Genomic DNA, 18,091 nt, shown 5'->3' with positions numbered 1-18,091 from the left:
CCTCATGACATTTAACTCAGGCACTGCCACATAGGATGCTTCTCAAAGTTTTGTTGAAACTTGGTGAGGACGCTTTAGAAGCCTTTTCTCAGAGAAAGCTGAAAAAGTCACGTAGCATCTGTGAAAACTTTGTCCTTTGACTGAGAGAAAAATGGCCAAAATAATATAGAGCAAACAGTGGGTGACAAACGAGAATGTATTCCTTGAGCACATGCCATTGGATGACGTGCAGGAAACCTCCCTGAAGATCTGAAGAAACGACCATCCCAACAAATGTCCACTGTGAGAGAGAGGTCTGCTTCAGGTGTCCCAAGAAGCCAGCCCTTCTCCGAGGAATGAGCTTGTGCACCCACAGTGGCTGTTTCAACGATGAAAGATGGGTACTTTTTAAAAAGTTTTATTTATTTTGGGGAGGGAGGTGCAGAGAGAGGGAGACACCGAATCTGAAGGAGGTTCCAGGCTCTGAGCTGTCGGCACAGAGCCCGACACAGGGCTCGAACTCACAAACCGTGAGATCATGACCTGAGCCGAAGTCAGACGCTTAATCCACTGAGCCCCCCAGGCGCCCTGAAATCTGGCGACCGTCAGGCCAAATGTGTGAGTTGCTGATGCATTGAAATGTTTCTGTGCAGGTGAGTGAACAGCCCCAGCCCCAAGAGGGCCGCTCCCATGGCCACTGCCCAGGCCACGCCACAGTCCAGGGGCCTAATCCTGGGTGACCAGTTTCGGGCTGACTTAGGTGCCCGTGCGTCACCAGCTCAACCATTTTGGAATCAACACGTGGCTGTATATAATGAAGACATGTTATGAAGAGTAAAGAACTTACTCAATTAAAAACAAGACAGAAATCAGTGAAGATGCGGCCGGTGGTGGAGTGACAGCTGAGGCGGGAGGGAGCTGAGGATGATTCCGGGCCAAGGTCACAGACACCATCCGGCGCGAAGTCAATTCACCACATAGTCCCAGGCAGACTCAGGCAAAATCAGTGGAATCCGGAAGGGGGCAAAGCAATGTAGAATATCTTTACTGTGGTTAAATTAATAAGAATAAAACATGGGGGCCCGGGTGGGTCAGTGGGTTGAGTGTTTGACTCCTGATTTCGGCTCCGGTCATGATCTCTCAGTTCGTGGGACTGAGCCCTAAGTCTAGATGTGTGCTGACATCACAGAGTCTATTTAGGATTCTCCCCCCCCCAAATAAATAAATAAACCTTAAAATGAATTTAAAAAAATAAAACAAAATATGTCCGGATTGTTATAATGGCAGGTGCCATGACACAGGCTGTGGCCACAGTGTCCTGGGCCACACAGAGGTTACTGGTTACTTCTACGGGGCGCCCTTGGAAGATTTCAGTGACAGGTGAATCACACGCCTTTATTCTATGCAGAGAAGGTGACCTAAACTTGCTGACGTTTTCTGTGGGGACAAATGACTGGTAGATTGCAGAGGGTTGAAAAGCAAAGCCTAATTCAGATCCTTCAAGGTAAAGACAGATGATGAATTTGTTATCATTACTTGACATTAAGGTTCCCTCTGGGTGTCATACATTCTACAGGCTTTGACAAATGGGTAAGGTCATGTATCCACCATTTGAATATCACACGCTTTCCCCGCCCTAAAAAATACCCTTCTGTGCTCTGTCTGTTCACCCCTCCCATCCTCAGTGCCTGGCACATGTTGATCAGGTCACTGTCTGCACGGCGTAGCCTTTTCCGGAATGTCATATCGTTGGAGTCATGCAGATGGGCTTCCTTCACTCAGTGATATCATTTAAGGCTCCTTCATGTCTTTCCGTGGCTTGATAGTTCATTTCTTCTGAGTGCTGAATCATATTCTATCGTGTGAAGGTACCACGGTTTATTTATCCATCTATTTACTGAAGAACATCTTGGCTGCTTCCTCCTTCAGGCAATTGTAAATACGGCTGCTCTAAATATCTGTGCGCAGGTTTTTACGGGGACCTAAGCTTCAGCTCCTTTGGGTGGGGCGCAAAAGCTAAGTCATACCACACGAGCGTGCGTCATTGTGTAAGACACCGCCGGCCTGTCTTCTAGGTGGCGGCAGGATTTGCATTCCTGTCAGCAGTGAGTGAGAGTTCCCGCCGCACCACACCCCTGCCAACCTTTGATGTCAGAGTTCCAGATTTTAGCCCTTCTAATAGGTGTGTAGCGGCAATTAATTTGCCTTTCCCTGCTGACATAAGGTGATCATTTTCTCATGTGATTATTTGCTACTTGTTTCTTTCCTTTGGTGAGGTGCCTGTGAAGATCTTTGGCCCATTTTTTTATTTTTTTAAGTTTATTTATTTTGAGAGACAGAAAGAGAGAGAGAGAGAGAGAGAGAGAGACAGAGAATGAGAGAGTACAAGTGGGGGAGGAGCGGAAACAGAGGGAGATAGACAGACCGCACAGAGCCTGGCACGGGGCTCGAACTCACAAACTGTGAGGTCATGACCTGGGCTGAGATCACGTCAGACACTCAACTGACTGAGCCGCCCAGGTGGCCCAGCCCATTTTTTAATTGTATTGTTTTCTTGTTAAGTTTTAAGAGTTCTTTGTGTATTTTCAAGGCAAGTCCTCAGATATATTTTTGCACATATTCCTCCCCGTCTCTCCTTGTCTCTTCAGTCGGCTAGTGTCTTTCTTTCATAGAGCAGAGGTTTTAATTTCCATGAAATCCAGCTTCCCAACTTCTTTCAGGGATTGTGCTGCCTTTAGTGTAGTATCTGAAAAACTTATCGCCAACCAAGGTCACCAAGATTTCTCCTGCAGGATGTCCTAGGGGTTTCCAGGCTTGCTCTCTACATGCGGGCCCATGATCCATTCTGAGTTCGGGTCCGAGCTCTGTGTCAAGATTCTTTTTGCTTTCACATGGATGTTCAATTGTTCCATTTCTTTTTTTCATGTTTATTTATTTATTCTTGAGAGAGAGAGATTGCACATGCACACAAGTGGAAGAGGGGCAGAGAGAGAGAGGGAAACAGAACCTGAAGCAGGCTCCAGGCTCTGAGCTGTCAGCACAGAGCCCAACGGAGGGCTCGAACTCATGAACCACAAGATCATGACCTGAGCCGAAGCTGGACACTTAACCAGCTAAGCCACCCAGGAGCCCCTTGGTTGTTTTATTTCTTGAGATTATCCTCCCTCTATTGAATAGCCTTCACTCCTTTGTCAAAATCGATTGATGTGCTTGTGTAAGTCTGTGCTTATTCTGTCCCATTGATGTGTTTGTCTGTTGTTCACCAAGAACACACCATCATAATTTTTGTAGCCTTACTAAATCTTGAAGTTGCATAGTGTCCATCCTCTGACTTGTTCTTCTTTTGTGCTATTATGTTGGCTACTTGGGGTCTTTTGACTTTTCTTTCTTTCTTTTTTTTTTAAGTATATTTATTTTATTTTTAAAATTGTTTTTACATTTATTTATTTTTGAGAGATGGAGACAGAGCACAAGTGGGGGAGGAGCAGAGAGAGCAGGAGACACAGACTCTGAAGCAGGCTCCAGGCTCTGAGCTGTCAGCACAGAGCCTGACGCGGGGCTTGAACTCACAAACTGAGATCATGACCTGAGCTGAAGTGGGACGCATAACCGACTGAGCCACCCAGGTGCCCCATATTTATTTATTTTGAAAGAGAGAGAGAGAGAGAGCAGGAGAGAGAGAGAGAGAAAGAGAGAAAGAGAGAGAGAGAGAGAGAGAGGGAGGGAGAGAGACAGAACGAGAGGGAGAGAGAGAGTCCCAAGCAGGCTCCATGCTGTCAGTGCAGAGCCTGACGTGGGGCTCACTCTCACAAACTGTGAGATCATGACCTGAGCTGCAGTCAAGTCGGAAACTTAACCAACTGAGCCCCGCAGGTGCCCCACTTTGTACCGTGTTGTGCGTGGTTGTTCTAGATATTACAATCTGTGAGTGACTTATCCCAAACTCCTCATATCAAAGACTTAATACTGCATGAAGCATTGAATGCATACTTCCAGTTAGGTCTGTTACTCTTTCTCCCTTTTCAAAAGACTGTTATTTCCTCAATATACGCTGAACACTGCACCAGATGGTGTTAAAATGTTTGCTTCAACCACGAAGTCTGATTTAAGAAACTCATGAGAATGGTACTCTATTATTTCACCTAGTTTTTCCCCAGTGTCTTAGCCTGCTAAGGCCCCCATAACAAAATACGGCAGACTGGAGGGATTAAACCACAGGAATTTCTTTCTCATGGTTCAAGAGGCTGCAAGTCCAACATCAAGGTGCTAGCAGGGCAGCCTCCCAGCGAGGCCCTCCTCCCGCCCTGCAGACGGCCACCTTCTCCCCGCACCCTCACGTGGCCTTTCCTCTGAGCGAGTGTACATCCTTATAAGGACACCGATCCTATTGGGTTAGGGCCCCTTATGACCTCATGCAACCTCAATTACTTTTGCTGTCTCCAAATATGTCACATTGAGGGCTGGGACATCAATGTGCGAATTTGGGGGAACACCGTGTGGTTCATAACACTCGTCCCCTTTTCCCGTTCTGAAAACAGTATCGGGCGCCCCGAGAGTGGCATGTCGAACATGACAACATGTAAAATCTTCACCATAATTCCCAAACTGAGCCGAGGCCATCGCATGCCAGCTCGCCAGCAACTTCAGGCTTCCGTCTGCAGCGGTGGGCATCCAGCAGAGAACCACAGAAGGCCGAGGAAGAAAAGGCTCCTACCCAGCACCCTTCTCGGTTCACGCAGGGATGCACCAGCTGGGTACTGATGAAGGAGAAGAGGAGAGGAGAGGAGAAGAGAGGCCCATGAAGAGGGGAAGAGGAAGACGAGGAACAGAAAGAAGAGGAACTGGTAAATGAAAATGAGGCACGCAAGCAGAGAAGGGGGTACATCCAGTAAGGCACTGCAACTCCAGCTAAGTGAATGTCTTCCAGGCAAACTTTGCCAACATAGATTTAATCGCTGATCTTCACCAATGGCCCATCTCTACCAGTCAAGCCATACATAGATCAAATACTCCCACAAATGAAGAGATTATGTGACCGTCAGTGACGGCGGTTTATCATCCAATGTGATCCTCTAAAAAACAATTTGTCAATATGATCGAGTCATTTTAGCAAACAAGAGTGATGGAGTCCACATTGTGGGGTGGCTGAGATCAAACCCAGAACTGCACATTAGGACGGCTAGAGGGGCGCCTGGGTGGCTTAGTCAGTTGAGTGTCCAACTTCGGCTCAGGTCCTGATCTCATGGTTTGTGGTTTTGAGGCCTGTGTCGGGCTCTGTACTGACAGTTCAGAGCCTGGAGCCTATCTTCAGATTCTGTGTCTCCCTCTTTCTCTGACCCTCCCCTGCTCATGCTCTCTCTCTCTCCCTCTCTCTCTCAAAATAAATAAAACATTTAAAAAAATTTTTAAAAACCTGCATATTAGGACACCTAGAGAGGACTTTGCTCTCATGCTCGCCCCCCCCCCTTGCTGAGGGACAAGGGAGCCCCTTGTGCATTTCCAGGGCATCAGCTGCCCCTGAAAATATGGAGAGANCCCTCTCGTCCCTCCTGTTTCCGCTTCACCCCTCCAGTCAGGCCTGGCGGTCTGTATCTGAGAGAAGGCCCTAGGTGCTTCTAGGGGTACAAAGTGGAATCTAGAAGATTCCATAGTAGAGAAGAAAAAAAACGAAAGGATTCAGACAACTGCTTCTCTTGGTTTTTTTAATTTTTATTTTTTTTCAGACAAATGCTTTCTTTACCTTGAGAATAGTAACCAAGCCCAGCTGAATGCTGAGGCAGAGGTGATGGTGCCAGCCGCGTCCCTCTTCACTGAGGACAGACTTCCCTTTGCCAATCACAAGGCCAGACTTAGTTTTCTGAAGCATGTCGGGGGGACATCAGTATAGCCTGAGAAATATTTGGCCTCCTTAAGAGGCATGTGAATTCTTGAAATTCATGAAACTAAATGAACAAACGTTCCCCCAAGGACTTCCTATCATGGCTTAGAGCTAGAACTGGACTCTGTTTCTCGTTATGTACAGGCTATAGGGTGAGGGTGTCGGCTCCAGAATTCTCCCCAAATCAGGAAGGGGTAAAGACACACGCCTGTGACGTGTGCTCATGCGTGCACGGATGCACAAACCTACACGGCTCACGGAGGTGCAGCTGCTGTCTGTCAGATGAGGGAGCTTGATGGATGACCTTCTTGGTGGCTCATCCGGGCTATAAAATCCTGTGAATATACATAATCTAGAAATCCTGGGATGTGTTTATCACCACGAGCCTGACCGCATAGCCACACTGGAAATACACACATGCACTTATGTGGGCCTTTAATTTATAAACCAAAACTTGGCCTACTGCTAATACAGTCTAGCTTTAAATTTGATTTTTTTAAACATTTATTTATTTTTGAGGGAGAGAGAGGAGGGGCAGAGAGAGCACGAGACACAGAATCCCAAGCAGGCTCCAGGCTCCGAGCTGTCAGCACAGAGTCCGACGCGGGGCTGGAACTCATGAACAATGAGATCATGACCTGAGCCGAAGTCAGATCTTTAACAGGCTGAGCCCCCCAGACGCCCCTGTATTCGATGCTTTAAGCAAAGAATACAGTGGTAAGTTGCTTGCGTACGTTTGGGCTCTTCACAAAGACCGATTTNCCCCCCCCCCTTGCTGAGGGACAAGGGAGCCCCTTGTGCATTTCCAGGGCATCAGCTGCCCCTGAAAATATGGAGAGAAACACATTATTCTGAGGCTGAAGCAAACACATGAAACTTAAAGAGTAACAGAACAATTTGCAAGAATTTTTAGTAAAATACGATGTCAAAGAAACATTGCTCTTGAAGTGGGCTGAGTCCTGGTGCCGTGGGTGGTGAGCCTGTTTCCCGCTGACATCAGTGGAGCTTTTTGGAAACTTCAACCAAAAGTTCCCATACTCATCGTTATCCTGAGCTCGGCCACATCGCCACAGGAACTCACAGCGGGGCTGGAAATGGAGTTTCTTGAGCTGCGCACCCCGCACCCCACAGCACTGCTAGGGCCTTGTTAGTTCAGGAAGACGCAGGTGACAGACATTGGGTCCTTAGCCAGCAATGTTGACCATCACGGGAGTGTCCTTGCCACTTGCCGGGCCTGGCAGTGACTTCGCACTGGTCACTGGAAAGATGAGCGTCAAGGGCCTGTGACGGGTACTGAGGACTCAGTGACACTACTGCAGATGGCCAGTGCTGAGGGGGTGGGGCTTTGCCAGAATGACCTAGTTTATGTTTTATGTGCTTTGTGTGGTTTGTTTTCCGTAGGCTCCTTGATTCCTGCAGCAGGCCTGCCCTAGGGGAGCAGCAGGGGCGGGGATCATTAACACAGGGGCCCCACCGTTTTTGTATTTGAAACATTCCAGCTGTTCCTCTGTTATGATTGGGTGAATGAATAGGGCCTATAATTCTCAATAAAAGGCTTGAAAGTCTCATCAGCCCCATGAATTTTTCTTTTTTTTAAGCCCTGAAAATCATCCTTCGTTTCAGTGTCGGAGTGTGGCTTCCTGTACCGAAGACATCATCCTCGCTGCGTTTGACGTTTTCTTGCCAAATTTCATCTCACCTATAACTAAAAGTGGATTTCTCCTTTGCATATTGAAATTCTATTTCTGAGACATTCCAATTCTGGAATTTGTCCAAAATTCTTGCTTTTTTATGGTAACGACTTAGAAGAAAATAGAATCGGAAGTATTGAATTGGTTTTTTACATAATAGACCGATGCACCTTTAATTTAACATTAACCTCCATTGACCTCTCATTTAAATAGCATACTATAATATGCTAATTAATACATACCCTCAAGTATACTTAGCACTAGAAGCACAGGGAGTTCTTCATGTTTGCGTAAAGATCCTCGAAAGATTTGGGAGTGACGTATTCTGTTTGGAGGGTGTAGACAGGATGGAGTGATGACTGGCAGGGTGGNCCAAATCAGGAAGGGGTAAAGACACACGCCTGTGACGTGTGCTCATGCGTGCACGGATGCACAAACCTACACGGCTCACGGAGGTGCAGCTGCTGTCTGTCAGATGAGGGAGCTTGATGGATGACCTTCTTGGTGGCTCATCCGGGCTATAAAATCCTGTGAATATACATAATCTAGAAATCCTGGGATGTGTTTATCACCACGAGCCTGACCGCATAGCCACACTGGAAATACACACATGCACTTATGTGGGCCTTTAATTTATAAACCAAAACTTGGCCTACTGCTAATACAGTCTAGCTTTAAATTTGATTTTTTTAAACATTTATTTATTTTTGAGGGAGAGAGAGGAGGGGCAGAGAGAGCACGAGACACAGAATCCCAAGCAGGCTCCAGGCTCCGAGCTGTCAGCACAGAGTCCGACGCGGGGCTGGAACTCATGAACAATGAGATCATGACCTGAGCCGAAGTCGGATCTTTAACAGGCTGAGCCCCCCAGACGCCCCTGTATTCGATGCTTTAAGCAAAGAATACAGTGGTAAGTTGCTTGCGTACGTTTGGGCTCTTCACAAAGACCGATTTGCTGTCCTGAGCCAGACTCGGCTACACCTGGGTTCTCGGCCACTGGAGGTGCTCGGTAAAAACATGCAGTTCTAAGTCTTTCTCCAAAGACTCGGATTTGGCTGGTCTGTGTTGGGGCCCAGGGATCTACTGTTATCAAGCTCTTCAGGTAATTTCTGTGATTCTGATGAGTGACCCGCTGTCACCATGGGTGCCCGATTCTGTCCCTCGGACGTGAAGTTCAAGGATGGGTCACGATTGTGGGCTCACTGAGGATTTACGTGTAATAATTTCCTCCTCAAGGACCACAGGGGTTGAAAACGCCCTTGCCTGCATCCTTCCAGGCCCCCCCTTACATTCCTTCTTGCTTCTTATTTCTTGTTTTTCCATCTCTTTGAAATTTTCACAAACCTAATTCTTTCATTTGGGATTCAGCTAGGTTTAACTTTCTAGCTACTTCTATAGTTCTTAAAAAAAAAAACAATTTCTCCTTNAAAAAAAATTAAACAAATAAAATATTATTTCAAATATTGTACTTGGTAACACCATTAATTATTGCACTTAATACTGTCCATTTGTTTTTGTTTTAAGTCTATTTATTCTGAGAGAGACAGAGGGTGAGCAGGGGAGGGGCAGAGACAGAGGGAGAGAGAAGGAATCCCAAGCAGGTTCTGCACTATCAGCACAGAGCCTGATGTGGGGCTCGAACTCAAAAACCGTGAGATCATGACCTGAGTTGAAACCAAGAGCCAGACACTTAATCGACGGAGCCATCCAGGCACTCCTGTCCATATGCTGTTCTTTTTTTCTTTTTTTGTTCTTTCTTTCCTTCCTTCCTTCCTTCCTTCCTTCCTTCCTTCTTTCTTTCTTCTTTCTTTCTTTCTTTCTTTCTTTCTTTCTTTCTTTCTTTCTTTCTTTCTTTCTACCAGTGTGCGCCTGGGCACCTCGCTGTCTGTCAGATACTCCTGCTTCCTGGCAGCAATAGCCTGCTCTCATGAACTAATTTATCCTGGACGACCAAGGCTGAGGAGTCGAAGAACTTACAGCACGCGCAGAATATTTTGACATGCATCCCATCCGGAAGCAGAAGCAGTATAAACTAGGAAGAATTCGTGCTAGATTTGCACAACTCAAGAAAGAGTGTGCTGCCCGAGTGTGCTAGATTGATCTGGGTGGCAGAGGCGTAAGGAGGGAGAGGAACCCATCCCGGACGGTTCTACATTCCAGCCTCGGAGGCAGGATGTGAACAGAAAACCAAAATAAAACGTTTGTTTCAGAACAAGATTATGTGTAAGTCAGAGGAGAAGGAATCCCGAGGCAAAACATACCTTCGCCGCTTCCATCAGGCGTATTCTGTTTCCCTCGCCAACATGGACTTCTCCAGGAGGTGAGCTGCTTCCTGAATGTGTAAGTGTGTGTGGCTTTTCTAAACAGTGGTTTGCAAACTCCTATTCACTGCCTTTTCACAGATCCACGAGAGAACGGTCCCTCTACAAAGTGGTAGCAAACTACTCCCCAGTAAAAGAAGTGTCACGGGGCGCCTGGGTGGCTCTGCGCTGACAGCTCGGAGCCTGGAGCCCGCTTGGGATTCTGCGTCTGCCTCTCTCTCTGCCCCTCCCCTGCTCACGTTCTCTGTGAATAAATATTAAAAAAAGTGTCACAAAGGCCAATCGGCAAGAAAGAAGCTGTCAGAGTGTGGATCTAGAGAGTAAACCAGAGTAACCCCCTCCCTTCGGGACAGTCAGGGACTGTGGGAAGTAGCCTTGGGGAAGGGGTCGTTACCCTCGAGGATCATATAATAATCCTGTCAGGGCTGGAAATTGTGAAGGCATCTTCCTGGCACAAACTTAAAGTCAGTGTTTCTCCACCAGACACGCACATGGCAGCAGCGAGGGGCCGACCCCCCCAGGGCACCCAGGGAACACGGGCGCCGGTCACCTGGTGAGCAGCGGGCCCCCCGCGGGCACAGCGTAGGTTCCCAGTCAGGATGTGCAGAGTTGCATGGTTGGTGGACGAGGCAAACGCAAAACCAAATATTACCGGAACGCACTGTAATAAAGGCAAAAGGGAGACAGAGGAGAGCAGTTTTAAAATCTCTCCATCATCCGCCCCAAGTGGGTATCTCCCAGGTCAGGGAACAGGGATGGGGGTGGCAGAAGAGACTATGTTCTTTGAGTCAGAGCCTCTTTCCGAGTGAAGGCCCTCGCCTCTTCTGCGGAACCCACGCACCGAGCGCGCTGCACCCCAGGCCACCACAAGGATGTTTCCCAGGAAGCGGTTTAGCAGAACGTCCGACTGGAAGAATCCTGCAGATTTCTTGCAGCAAAGCAGTGACTTTCTGGTTGTTTGCAGGGGAGAGCCTCTCCCTTTTAGGGGCCAATTCAGGTCCGGCTATTAGCATCTGAATCAGTCAGCCACACTGTTTTGACTGAAGAGAGAAACACAGCCTTTGTTGTCACGATTTAGGGGCGTAAGTAATTTTCTATCCCCCTCTAATCAGCTCACACAGTTGGGGGACCGGCAGTCTGTAGCAAGAGTGTGGTCTGGCCTCGGAAATGCGGGTGCGGCTCCGGCCCGGAAGGTCCCAGTGGCAGCTCCGGACCCTGCCTGTGGCTGCCCGGTGAGCTCTGGGGACCTCCCTGGGCCGCTGTCCTTCCCATCAAAAACTGGCTGAATGTCTTCAACGTGTTCTGTTTGGTGGGATTCAACTGATTCAAGGGATCACAGACACAGAAGGGGCCTGGACGGACACACGGCGGTCAGCTCTTCTTCCTGGACATGGATACGGCCAACCTGGGGGCCACGTCCAAGACATGACGTGAGGCTGGGGCCCCTGAGTTCATCGGGCCGCTTTACAACATGTCACTGACTCGCTTAGGAGACACCCTCTTCACTTTCGTGGCTGAGAAAAACCGCAACATTTTAACTTTAAAAAGATGGAAGATTACGTTTTCAAAAATCCTGTTTGCTTAGTTTTCCTGCAGCACATTTGTTTGCGTATCTCGTGTGTGTAGACGTGTGAAGGTTTAGGGTTCTGAGCAAGGCAGAGGCGAAGGAAGACCCAGCTGGGAAAAGGAATGTCTTTGCCAAGTTGGTGCGAGCGCCGCCAGGCTCGGAGCCGAGTTTTGGGCGGCGGGGTGGTGCTTCCCCGGACACTCGGGCAGAGGGACGTGCGGGATGGATGCACTTCGGGGCGCTCCAGGCTTAGCTCCGCGGCCAAGTGGAGAGTGACGGGCTGGCTGAGTTTCCTCCCCCAGCGCTGACCAAAGGCCCCGTGAACACGCTGGAGGATGTCTGANTCAGTGGTGGGCCTGGGGCTCCAGCCAGGGACCGGCGCAGGGGCAGCCGCAGAGGCAAAGGAAGATGCTTCGCCCTGCTCGGCCCACGACCAGAGGCAACGACACGTATTAGCCCTACGGGGGGCCTTCCGCGGGCATCGTGCCCCCCGGACCACGTTTCGTCACCCTCGCTAACGTATTTCCCGCTCCCCGCCTTTATAGATGACTGGGTTCAGCCCACTCCCTTCACCTCTTTCCTTTTGTTAGCCAACCCATCACCTCCTCCGGGAGGCATTCCAAGATTCATCTACTTCCCTCACTAGCGCCTGCCTCAGCTGCGGCTGAGCTTGTCCGGCGGCGAGTTACATCCTTCATCTTCGCGCCTCAGAGGCGGGTACCGCGCCCTCTAGTTACCGCACAGCCTCCTGTCAGCAGCTGTCCCCGGGGCTGACGGAAGGCCGAGTTTGCTCCTTCGCTGCTGNTGGGCGCCGCGGGTCTGTGACCTCACAATTCGCCAGCCTTGCTCCAGGCTCTCACGGAGCCCTGCTGAGGCCGGGCCTGCTGCAGGGCCACCTGGCTGGAGGCGTCCTTGCGGTGGGGTCGCCGTGGGGTCCGGAACTTGACCTGGGACAGAGCCCGGGGGAGCCTCCGCGTCCAGCGCTGGCAGAGGCCTGACGGGAAGTCCCCGCGACAGTTTCCCCACCTCGGTCCCCAGGGTTGCAGGACGCGGGAGGCAGGCGACAGCGCCGTGACACACCTTCCGTCCTGTTAGCAGGGACGTGTCTTCAGGGGTGCCTCCGACACTGACCCGGCACTGTGCGCGCTTCCCCGAGGACCGACGTCCCTGTGACCCCCGAGGGATGGCGGGTTCTGGCCACAGGTCGCAGCTCAGCGGCCGCGAGGCTCTCACGTCCACAGCCGTCGGCGGCCCCGCGGAGACGGGCCACTGCGGTCCGGGAGCCGTCCCTTCGGCAACTGGCACTTCTCTGGCCCCAAACTTCCCGGATCGAGGCCCATCTTATGCCAGACTTTATTTTCAATTCTCTGTAGGCGTAAAAGGAAAATGCAGGTTCACGGGCTACAGTAATGGGCAGATACCGCGCACGTAACCCGCCCGCCCGCGGCCGCCTGGGGCCTTGAACGCTCCCTCCACCGCGGGGAGCGTTGCTTCTTCCAGGACCGCTAGGAGCCGCGGGGCCCCAGCAGGACACACCGCGCGGCGCATTCTAACAGCAGCCCTGTGTGTTCGAGGCGGGCGGAGCTTGACGGCTTGCTTCTGTTTGCTTTTCTCTGCCTGGTGCTACCGCGAGCAGCCTGCTGCAGACGGACGGCTGGCTTGCAGATGTGGACCCAGAGGGCAGAGCCCAAGGCCTGGTCAGTGTCGTCTGGGTCTGAAGCCGCACAGTNGCACTGTCTTGGGGGGGGGTGTGGGCGAGGGGCCAGCACAGCGGGCGGGGTGGAGGGGTTCCCTGCTGCGTGTCAGCAGACTCTCCAGCGAAAGCTCTGATGAATGCGGGAGGGCTTCCTGGAAGTGGGGGGCTGCTGTTCAGAACTAACCAACTTGCATTTCCATTCTGGGTCTTAATGTGGCGGCCAGAGGACAGAAGGGCGAGGGGCGCTTCTGCAGAGATAAAAATAGAATCTTGAGTCTACTTAAAAACAAAACACAAGGTGAACAGAGCTTGCCTTTCTGTGTTCTGGCTTCCCTTCCCCTCCCCCCACTGGCAGGGCCCTGCCCCGCAAGGCTGCACGCAGGGGTGACCAGACAGGAAGAGCCCCCAGAGTATGACGGGGGGCGAATGCTATTCCTTGGCAATAAGGAACTATCTCCTAAAATATCAAAGGGCATGCAAGACTTTACAGTATGAGTAAACAAACCCACATTTTAATGCTCTTTCTAGTCCAGCTTTACCGAGTTCCGTTTTAAAAGTCGATACTCTTATTCTGAATGTAATGTTTGCTTCCGAAAGCGGGAGTGCGTGTTCCCAAGTGGACACGGGCAGCAGGGAGCGCGGCCTGGGCCCGGGGCTCGGAGGACGGGAGACGCACGCCCACCGAGGCAGCGGCCCCCCGCACTGCCCACCCTCAGCTTCCTGACATCCGGCAGCCCAGCTGGTAAAACAGAAGATCCCGGTCAGAAAACAACAGGACACCAAGCAGCCCGGGGTGGCATGTGAGTAGCCTAAAAAAGAAATGCCAGAAAGGAGAAATCTTGCAAAAAATCCCAAAGTGCAGCTTCTGAGAATTTGGCAGGGAAAGGGTAAAAGTGACTGAAAGCTCAGGATGCCAGATTTAGAGGGGAGACTCCTACTTGAGATCTCAGCCTGAGGCCACTTTCTCTGGGAAGCCTTCCAGGATGCCCCGAGGAAAAGGCGGGTGCGCCGCATTTTCCACCACCCTCACCGCAGACCCGCCCTTTGCGTGTCTTCCCCCGCCCTTCCCCGCTGTGCCCCATGTTGGAAGCTCAGTGAGGGGACCCGGGTGCTGTGTTCGCTGCATGCTTCCTGCTTCTGGATCAGTCAGAAGCTCAGCAGGAGCTCGGCTAAGTTTTCTTAATGAATGAATGAATGAATGAATGAATGAACTCCTCTGGTTCAGTTTTCCATCTGTCTCTACAGAGCGCCCACCCCCCCTTCTCACTCCGAGGCAGAAGGGCATCCCAGGCCTTGTGGGACATAACTGATTCGACCCGTGTCCGCCCTGTCCGCCCACGAGGCCTTTGTCAGGCCCGGCCTTGGTTTCCTCACTTTGTACAGGGCGCTCGGAGGTGCCCACCGAGGGTCTCACGAGGACTCAGTTGAGTAACGTCCATAAGGTGCTTTACGTGCACCCAGGACCTGCTACCAGCAATGTGGACGTGGAGTTCTTCGTACAAGCCGGGTTCTGTGTATGCAGCTGATGCAGGTAGCGCCCTAGAGAGTGCGTCGCATGTCAAGGAGCACGCGCTCCTTGGCCAAGCATCTTACATTCCTTCGCGGTGACCAGGTCCACCAGCGGAAGCAGCCCGGGCCCGCCTGCCTCCCGCCAGAGAGGCACCCAGTTACAGCCCGGCCTCTGGCTGTGTTCAGCGGGGTGTGTGGCACAGTTGATTTTAGTGGTAGTCGGTTCCGATGTGACACAGTACAGCCTTCAAGACAAGGCGCCTGGAGTCAGTCTCTTACTCCTCTGGTGTTCTCTCAACATCCACTTTTCTTCTCGGAGTCCTTTTCAGCATGAGTGAGAGGGACACAGCTCATATTTTCTTTAAAGCAACTTGTACTTTAAAGTGTGACCGTCATACTCTCACCATAAAGATGCAGCTTAGCCCAGAGGCCGGTGATGCCTGAGAAATCTGGTGCAGGCTCCGTGACGGTCAGTAGCTGGTAAGGAGTTGGAGGGTCCTCTTAATCCAATGAACTCTGCTTTCTTTTTTTCTTTTTAATAGTTTATTGTCAAGTTGGTTTCCATATAACACCCAGTGCTCATCACAAGTGCCCTCCTCCATGCCCATCCCCCCCCTTCCCCTCTCCCCCACCCCCATCTGCCCTCACTTTGTTCTCAATATTTAAAAGTCTCTTATGGTTTGCCTCCCTCCCTCTCCTTAACTATTTTTTTCCCTTTCCCTCCCCCATGGTCCTCTGTTAAGTTTCTCCTGTTCCACTTATGAGTGAAAATATGGATGGTATCTGTCCTTCTCTGCCTGACTTATTTCGCTCAGCACAACACCCTCAAGTTCCATCCATGTTGCTACACAGGCCAGATTTCATTCTTTCTCATTGCCATGTACTATTCCATGGTATAGATAAACCACATCTTGATCCATTCGTCCGTTGATGGACACTTAGGCTCTCTCCATGGTTTGGCTGTTGTTGAGCGTGCTGCTGTGAACATTGGGGTCCATGTGCCCTTATGCATCAGCACTTCTGTGTCTCTTAAGTAAATTCCCAGCAGTGCTATAGCTGGGTCTATTGCTATTCTATTGTTAATTTTTTGAGGAACGTCCACACTGTTTTCTAGAGGGGCTGCCCCAGCTTACATTCCCACCAACAGTGCAGGAGGGTGCCCGTTTCTCCACATCCTCGCCATCCGCTTTCTGCCCTCCAAAAAATGTCACGGATGGCGTTCTTCTGGGCAGCACAGACCCAGAGCTGAAGACAGGACAGGACCATCTGATACCAATTGTCCTCTCATCTCTGTTTCCTGGATAGCCCTCAAATTCTACGCAATTATAGATGTTTTAACTTTAAGCCAACACACAGCACGTGTGCCCTCCTCCTGAGTCATTTATTTGCTTGGATTTTCATGCAAGTTGCAATGGAGATCTTTTTCTCCTGCACACACCCATGTGCTCATGCACGCACACAGGCCCTTGTTAGTAGTGATTTGTTTTCATTTCTCTGATAATTGGTTCCAGTGAAGATTAGTTTGTCTTGCTAGCAGCAGAGGCTGTTTTATTTAGCCAAGATCTGTGGCTCTCAAAGCATCTTCCAAAGCAGAATTGTTGAGTATAAAATGCCAGCCTGAAATTTATATGCCTTATTTCCAAAATTTTGAAAACGTCTCCATGATTTCCCCAGTGATCAAAATTTCCAGCCTGAGATATAATTGCCTTATGGATTCACATGATCAGGAAAAGAGGTTGGAGCTCCTGGGTGGCTCATTCGGTTGAGTGTCTGACTTTGGCTCAGGTCATGATCTCGCAGTCTGAGAGTTCAAGCCCTGCATCTGGCTCTGTGCTGACAGCTCAGAGCCTGGAGCTTGTTTTGGATTCTGTGTCTCCCTCTCTCTCTGTCACTCCCTTGCTTGTACTCTGTCTCTGTCTCAAAAATAAATGAACATTAAAGAATTTTTTAAAAAAGAAAAAGAGGTATATAGATTTTGGTAAATGTGAATGTATACACGATAAAAAATTTGCAAGTGAGAGTCTTCAGAGAGCCGCTGAATAGGGAAATCCGTTGGCAAATGTCTAGTAGATCGAGGTGTTTACAAAGGATATTTAAGCTTGGGGGTGTAAAGCACTTAAAATATATTTTATATGATTATGTACATGTGATTTTTCTTGGAGAAAGGATTCACAAGGTGCTGTCTTTAAAGATTAGATTTTGGGGCAGCTGGATGGCTCAGTTGGTTGAGCGTCCGACTTCAGCTCAGGTCATGATCTCATGGTTCATGGGTTCGAGCCCTGCACTGTCTCTGTGCTGACAGCTCAGAGCCTGGAGCCCATTTCAGATTCTGTACCTCCCTCTCTCTATGACCCTTCCCTGCTCACGCTGTCTCTCTCTCTCTCTCTCAGAAATAAATAAAACATTAAAAAAATTAAAAAAATATAAAGATTATATTTTAAAAGAGGTCTGTGATCCAAAAATGTTTAATGTTATAAAGTTCAATGAAGTGGAAAAAATCTTAATATTTGCAGAAAATAATGTACAGTGGTGTTAATACCATTTTAAGAGTTTATGTGTAGATGAAAATTTAAATATAGTCTTCAAGTCTCCCTCTCTCTCTGTCTCTCCTTTAGGATCAACCTTCCAGGACACACAAGGGATGAGCCTACTCCTGTGATGACCACAGTACCTCTGACTTTGGAACAAGCGATTCACACTCACCGCGTTGTGGTTTGCTCCCATCTTTTCTCGGCCCAGGACTTAGGCACTGCAGTTCCAGGGCAAACGAAGGAGGATTAGAGCAGGAAGGAAAACAGGAGAAGTTGGGGGACAGGAGACTGTGGTCAGAGCAGGATGCCCAGTAGGATTTCTGAATCTGAGCAGCTCTGGGCAAAGCCGAGGAGTAAGAGAGAAGGCATCTGCCCTCAGTGGAGATTTCTGGGGCCGAGAATTAGATGGGTCAGCAGCCTGAAGAGAGGGCAAGTCCCAGGATAATAGCGGGGGTTGGGGGGGTGGTAAATTGTTTTCTAACTCCTTGGTGAATGAGAAACGTGGCCAAGAACTTGGGTCTGTAGGTGCGGTAGGTGCATTTGGGTGTGGCACTTGGCCTTTGGAGTTTATATACAGTTTTCCACTTTTCCTCATTGCAGGAGGCCAGGACAGCAAGGTGATATTGGACCAACTACGTGGACCAGGAATGAGACTATAGCAATGCCTTGATGAAAAGGATGAAGAAATGTTGAAACTCCCAAAGAAGCAATTAAATGGCAGATTTCTTTTTCTTTAGTTCAAGGTTATGATAAGCAACAATAGAATCGTCAAGTAAAGAGCATAGTCATTATAAATGTGACATTTTTCATACAGAAGTCCAGAACCATGAATGAGAACACATAGAAAAAAGAGCAGAATAAAACTCACAGAGGGTTGAGATAATGGAGATTATCAGATGGAGAAAATACCCAAGTATGA

General features: G+C 49.5%; 2 long non-coding RNA genes across 4 annotated transcripts; one reads left to right on the top strand and one right to left on the bottom strand.

Moving 5' to 3' along the window:
* Positions 1-9,748: 9,748 nt before the first annotated feature.
* LOC144229212 (uncharacterized) lies at positions 9,749-11,749 on the bottom strand. Of its 2 annotated transcripts, XR_013334394.1 has the most exons (3): positions 10,711-11,749; positions 10,420-10,530; positions 9,749-10,113 (listed from the first exon to the last, which is right to left on the bottom strand). It is a non-coding gene; the product is annotated as an uncharacterized LOC144229212 (long non-coding RNA). The 2 variants fall into 2 exon arrangements; XR_013334393.1 differs by having other exon boundaries at positions 10,420-11,749.
* Positions 11,750-12,347: 598 nt separating this feature from the next.
* Positions 12,348-18,091, top strand: LOC144229211 (uncharacterized). 2 transcript variants are annotated; one of them, XR_013334392.1, is made up of 6 exons: positions 12,348-13,133; positions 13,357-13,430; positions 13,730-13,932; positions 14,378-14,663; positions 17,257-17,353; positions 17,773-18,091. It is a non-coding gene; the product is annotated as an uncharacterized LOC144229211 (long non-coding RNA). The 2 variants fall into 2 exon arrangements; XR_013334391.1 differs by lacking the exon at positions 14,378-14,663.

This window comes from Crocuta crocuta, unplaced genomic scaffold (genome assembly GCF_008692635.1).
Source record: "Crocuta crocuta isolate KB4526 unplaced genomic scaffold, BGI_CrCroc_1.0 scaffold455, whole genome shotgun sequence".
NCBI classification, from domain to species: domain Eukaryota; kingdom Metazoa; phylum Chordata; class Mammalia; order Carnivora; family Hyaenidae; genus Crocuta; species Crocuta crocuta.
This window is presented reverse-complemented; position numbering and strand designations above follow the sequence as displayed.